Here is a 7317-nt window from a genome sequence, read left to right on the forward strand (position 1 = left end):
TCCCCAACCCCCTGATCAACCCTGCTCTGTGCGTGACAGGGTACGAAGCCCCAACCCCCCTGATGGGCCCTGCTCTGTGAGTGACAGGGGGCAGTGCCCCAACCCCCTGATTGGCCCTGCTCTGTGCGTGACATGGGGTGGCGCTGCAACCTCCCCATCAACCCTGCCTTGAGTGTGACAGGGGGCGGTGCCCCAACCCCCCAATTGGCCCTACCCTGAGCATGACTGAAGGTAGCATCGCAACCTCCTGATCCGCCCTGCCTTGTGCATGACAGGGGGCGGCGCCCCAACTCCCCAATCAGCCCTGTTCTGAGCCAGACCAGGGGCTGCACCTAGGGATTGGGCGTGCCTTCTGCCACCCGGGAGCAGGCCTAAGCCAGCAGGTCGTTATCTCCCGAGGGGTCCCAGACTGCGAGAGGGCACAGGCCAGGCTGAGGGACCCCCCCTCCCCCCCGAGTGCACAAATTTTTGTGTACCGGGCTTCTAGTGATATAATAACAGCAGTATAAGAGAAAAATAGAGTCTGTATTTTAATCTTCTATATAGAGGAAATCAATTAGACTGAAGACTTCTCAAAAGCAACAACTGAAAGCAGAAGAGAAAGAAATAAAATTAAGGAGAAAAATTAAGGAACAGTTATATAAAGGGAAACTCTTCAAGTGCCTTGATTTTCATATACTATGCCTTAGAATTGCAGCCACCAAATAACATATTTGGTGGAATGGAGGAGGACAAGGTTTACTATGCTAAGAACATACATATACTTAAAATTGTGAAATTGTGCTTTTATGTTCTGAAGTTGTGAAACAATTGAGGATGAAGGCTTGACTATTGGCCTACAAGCTAATGAACCAGAGAGTAAAACACTTTAGAATACATAAAAAGCATATACTGATCTTACCTTTAATTAAATGGTTATCTTTTGTTCATCATAGGACTTTTGCATTAATTTTTATTTTTTTAAATGGTGTGTTAAACTATTATTTGTCTTGATTACTGTTTGCACCCCTTAAATTTTGCACTATGCTTTAATTATGTTCAATTTGTAACAACGAAATTGGGGGTCACCACAACATGAAGAACTGTATTAAAGGGTCGAGGCATTAGGAAGGTTGAGAACCACTGTTATAGATTCACAGTTCCTTCAGGGTAAATTCTACTTTGGGGTAAGACCTTCAACCTCAAATTCAAGTTTAATTCTGATGATAAACCTATCACATAGATTCTAAAAATGTTGTTTATTTCAAAAATCATTTACCTTTATGCAAATTCATCTAATCATCTCTCAGAAATAAGCATATGGAGGTGTGTTGTAGAGGCCACAATAAGGCTAATGTTGCTCTTTCCTGGAAGGATTGTGTCTCATTTCATCTGCTGCTAAATGCTTTAGAGGTAAATTTAGTGTTAACAAGCTGGAAACTATTAAGTTGTAGGTTTAGTATTGGGCTTCCATTACTGCTCATCCTTTTGCACTTTTTAAAAATATATTTTTATTGATTTCAGAGAGGAAGGGAGAGGGAGAGGGAGAGAGAGAAACATCAATGATGAGAGAGAATCATTGATTGGCTCTCGGGCATATGCCCTTGACTGGAATCAAAAACCTGGGACCCTTCAGTCCACAGGCCAACACTCTATCCACTGAACCAAACCAGGTAGGGCTCCTTTTGCATTTTTAACACACACACACACACACACACACACACACACACAAGCATGGAGGCATAAATAAGCTGAACACCATTTTTATATGATTTAAATGCACTAATGCACTAAACATCCATATTTTCCTTGAGCTTAACATGAGATTTCGTCTCTTCTCTTTGGTTATTAATATTTTCTTTTCCTTTAGAAGGACAATATGTCATGTCAATGAAAGATACTTAAGTTAATCATTACTTTAGAGTTAACTTTTTGTTTAATTTCTCTCTTGAAGGAAGATAAATGTGGTTACTTTCAAGGTTGGATTTCTTCTTCTCACAGATACATATTGCTCTTCCTTTAGAAGCACAAAACCAATTTTCTTCTGGAACAACATACCTGCCATTGTGTATCGATTGCTTTTTGGTCTGAAGAATTTGAATGTGCAACTACATTTCTTCCTACTGGGAAACACTCAAATGTACTAGCATTACATTTTGGTGAGAGGAGTATGAAGGAGCTAGGATAGAATGGGAAGGGAGATAAATGCAATAAATTTCATAGAAAAAAGGCCTCTCCCCCCACCCCCTCAATACCTGCAGCATGCTCTCATATTAATTCTCTGTCTTTTTTCTTTCTTGTACATAAATACACACACACACACACACACACACACACACGCACACACACACACAATTGAACCATAATCTTCTTGGCAATGAAAAGAACTCTATGAATATAACAATACTTCTCTTTCAGTTGAATGACATATAAACTGAGTATCAGTGATTTCGTAAAAATGGCTTATTGACAAATGACAAACATTAGCTAAGTAAAATGTGTGAGCAGTAGTATAGAGAGTTAAGAAATAGCTTTAAAAATCAGAAGAAATTGTATGAATTATATGAAGAATTATCCATTTGCAGTTGATAGTCTATTTTTATTATAACTTTGATTCAACATTATTTATGCCACTACCATGCTCCACTGATTTATTGTTTTAATTTTAAAATTTGTTAGGAGAATATAAAACTATTGTTTATTCCTGGTCTTATAACAGTATGTTTTAAATTGAGAGAAAATAGCTTAAGAAAATGATTCTTAAATTCCTCAGAAGGGAGTGAATAAATGGGTGTTTTCAAACAGAAATAACTTTATTTATATTAGCCAAGTTCTCACATTCTACACTTGAAAAAAAGTTAGTCCCATGCATAATAAATGATTAGTGCAAAACCATACTACGTTGTAGGGATTATATGTCAGCATATACAGTACTTACAATGGTCAAACCAAAATGCTGTTATTCTGATTTATATTCCATATATAAGAAAGCAGTTGGACACTGACTTTATACCACACATAAAAAATAACTCAAAATGGATCAAAAGCTTAAACATACAAACTAAATATATAAAATTATTAGGAGAAAACATGCAAAAAAACCCCTTAACATTGGATTTGGTCATAATTTCTTATCTATGACACTAAAAGCACAAGCAACTACAAAAATAGAATAATTACACTATATCAAACTTAACAACTTTTGTCCATCAAAGAACACAATCAACAGAGTAAAAGGACATCTCATGGAATGGGAAAATATTTGTGAATCATGTGTCTGATAAAGGCTAATATTTAGAAACAAACAAAAACTCTTACAAGTCAACAACAAAGAAATAAACAACCCAAAGTAAGTGTGCAGAGAGCTTGAATAGACCTTTATCCCAAAGAAGGTATACAAATGGCCAAGCTACACATGAAAAGATGCTCAACACTATTAATTATTAGGAAACTGCTAGTCAAAACCACAGTGAGATATCAACTCATACCTATTGGGATGGCTAGTATAAAACTAAATTTTTTTAAAAAAGAACAGAAAAATAATTATTTGTGAGGAAGTGGAAAAATTGGAACCCTGGTGCACTGTTAGTTGGAACATAAAATAGTGATGTCAATATAAAAAAAGCAGTATGACATTTTCTTTTAAAAATTAAATATCTTACCATGTTCCATATTCATTTTTGACTTCTCTATCGAAAAGTACATTTTTTATGCTTCAATTCAACATTTTCACCTAATCCATCTTTCTGCATATTAACATTTTTTCATATTTTGTCTAATCTGATATTAAATACAACTATAGAGGTCTAAGTATTACTTTTTTTCTTCAAGAATCTCTTTTAGATCATTTTTATAGTTTTATTTTCCTGATTATCTTTTTAATCTAATTTATTGATAAAATTGATCAATTATTACGCATCTTTACCTTTGAACTCAATTATCTGAATCTCCTTTAGGACTATTTCTATCATATATTTATCCTTCTCTTTCTATGTAATGTTTTTGTTTCTAAGTATTTTTATTGCAAGTAAGACTTCTATAAAAAATTGGGATACAGTTAGAAATATCATATAGTACTATCTTCTTCCAGAAACCATTTTCTTTTCTCTTGGAGGGCAGCTGGTATAAAAATAAACTCTCATGATGAAATTAATATTGAGCTGACATATTTTGGATTATCTCAATGTTAGTGTCTGTTTCTGGCTTATCCTTTTGCAAGTGGCAGTATTTGGACAGTACTGTCTGAGATCTCAGTGCTTACCACATGATTTCATCTTCAGTTGAGTCTTTAACTCCAATTTTGTCCATTCGGTACTTTAATACTGTTGAGTTTAGCCTCGCAGCCACTACTTTGAAATTAGTAAATATTTTAAGGGGAAATACAGAGAGACAGCTGGTCTCATTTCTTGTACTTTCTATTCATTATTTTTCCCAGTCTAGTACCTGCAGCCTGGTTATATATAATTGCAATATACACACTAGGTAGTTGTTTCTAAATTATATATTATATGTATATGTATATATATTATGTTATACTAGACACTATAAATTATAATGTTCACTTTAAATTATAAGTATGTTTTATATACTAAATACTATATAAATCATATATAAGCTATACTGGAAGCTATATTAGACACTATGTACCCTATGCTCTTATATAATATATTGTATATTACAAATGTATTACATTTATATGTATAGGTAATATTTACATGTATGTATTTGTTCATCTTTTTTAGTTGTTTTCATGTATCACTTTTCTTTTGCCATGACTTTGCTTGGAGCATCACCATATGCTTTTTTTGTTCAAATGCAAATTAGATCTTAACTCTTCTTAGGACTTTAGTGTTTTTGATGTGTCCCCTCTCCACCTTTCCGATATTATTTCCCATTGATTCTAGCCAATGATCATGCTGTTTCTCATGTACAGCCTGCTTGTGACTTCTCACGTTGGTCTCATTACCTAGAAGTTCCTTTTCAGCTCTTATTTTATTAATTAAATGATTCATTTTCTTATTCTCTTAAATATTTTATTCTACTATGTAATCAATCCTATATAATAAAAGGCTAATATATAAATCAACCAAACAGCAGAATGACTGGTCGCTAAGACGTACAGTGATCACCAGGGGGCAGACGCTCAGTGCAGGAGCTGTCCCCTGGTGGTCAGTACGCTACCATAGCGGGAGCACGGCTCAGCCAGAAGCTCTGAGCTGGACTCATGGCTGGTGAGTGCAACGGCAGTTACGGGAGCCTCTCCCGCCTCCATGGCAGCGCTAAGGATGTCCGACTGATGGCTTAGGCCAGCTCCCCAAGGGCTCCCAGACTGAGAGAGGGACTTCAAGAGGGTGCAGGCCGGGCTGAATGACATCCCCCCCCCCAGTGCATGAATTTCATGCACTGGACCTCTAGTCTATAATATTTTAATTTGTTATCAATGTATTATCTGTGAAGATACAAAAAATGTATCAAAACCACATTTCTTCTTTCTTACTCCAGAAAGACTTCATCTTGAGCTAACCCCATAATCAGATCATAGTTCTGTACATTTTTACATGTCAACATTTGTTTCAATTCTTTATTTTAATCCTCACTGGGGATATGTTTATTGATTTGAGAGTGAGAGGAAGGGAGAGAGAGAGAGAGAGAGAGAGAGAGAGAGAGAGAGAGAGAGAGAGAAACATGGATATGAGAGAGAAACATTTGTCTGTTACCTCCCATGCTCACCCCAACCTAGTTCAATCCTAGGTTTGAACCTTCAACCGTGGTGTTCCCTGATGGGGAATAAAACCCACAACCTATTCTGTGTACAGAGGACACTCCAACCACCTGAGCCAGCTGGATAGGACTGTTATAATGTGTGTGTGTGTGCGTGTGTGTGTTTCTTTTAAAATTTAATGAGGAATTAATTTCTTTCAGGCGTCATGGTAGGCACAAAGATACAAAGATGAGGGAAACATGACTTTTTAACAAGAAAATTGCTCTAGATACTAGTGTGTTAGGAGAGACCAAGTTATTGTTGGCTACTAGACCTTTCTCCCTTCTCAGCCTAGGCATGAACTGGCCAGCTGATATCAGCCCTAAACTGCCAAATCCCCAATATAACTGAGCTCTTCAATCAGTATGTTCATCTTGCCAATGAAGCAATGTATTCGAGCCTGTGAATCCAGGCCTTCTGATGAACATTTCTGCAATAATGTTTGGGTGACTGTGCTGCCTTTCAACTGACTGCTTAGTTTGTGAAATAGCCTGGGGGAAGGGGGACACTCTTTTGCATCATTCTATTTAGAAGAAGGAGGGTGTCCCAGGACACCATGAGCATTTTGCTGACTCTCTGCTTGTGAATTTCCCCTGTAACCTTGCCTATGCTATTGTGATGGTTGCATCCACTCAGTGTGTGCGCTGAATGTGTTTCAATGCTGTATATCACATTTCCGTTTTCAAACACTTCATCATTCGTGCATATTTTCAAACTTGTTATCTAGGTTATATTATATTTAACTTGTGCCTTAATCTATACCTAATGACTAATCTAGCTCTTCTATCCTTGCCTTTTGAGATCACCATATTACCTACCTTGTACTCAGTATCACTTGAAAAATGAAGGGCACAATAAAATGGGATTTATATTGATATACTGTATCATAGTTCACTGTATTTGAATATCACACTAATAACTGTTGTTGTTATCCAAACACTATTTCCATTGAAGCAATGTAGGTGGCAATAGTAGAACAAATATTGTTAACATTTTTAAGGGACAACTTTATAGAAATGCTATTAGCAGATGGTCTCCAGGGAATTATGTGTAAATATTCAATTCCAACTCATTAATGATTAATGCTAAAATAAATTAGTAGCTGGGAAATGTCACTAGATTTGTGTTAAAAAAGAGACTTTCCCTCAAATTCTCTGAATTTCTGAGGAAATTATTTTCTTTATATCTCCCTGTATTATATATTCCACAAAAGAAAAACATTTGAAAATCAAGCTGAAAAAATAGACATACCAAATTTCTTCCAGACATTATTTGATAAGCTATAAAGCTTGAAATATCAAATATGATAGCAAGTCTGACAACTGACCTTTAGTTATAATACCAGATATGTGATGCTGTAAAGATATTCATGCTCATTTTCTTCTATTGAAGCCACTAGGGAAGAACTTGCTTTGAATATTTACTAGGAAAGAACTCTAAATATGTAATACTAGAGGCCCGGTGCACAAATTTGTGCACCAGTGGGGTCCCTCGGGCTGGCCTGTGGGATCAGGCAGAAACCGGCTCTCCGACATCCCCCAAGGGGTCCTGGATTGTGAGAGGGTGCAGGCCAGGCC

The sequence above is a fragment of the Myotis lucifugus genome, unplaced genomic scaffold (assembly GCF_000147115.1).
Source record: "Myotis lucifugus unplaced genomic scaffold, Myoluc2.0 scaffold_746, whole genome shotgun sequence".
NCBI lineage: Eukaryota > Metazoa > Chordata > Mammalia > Chiroptera > Vespertilionidae > Myotis > Myotis lucifugus.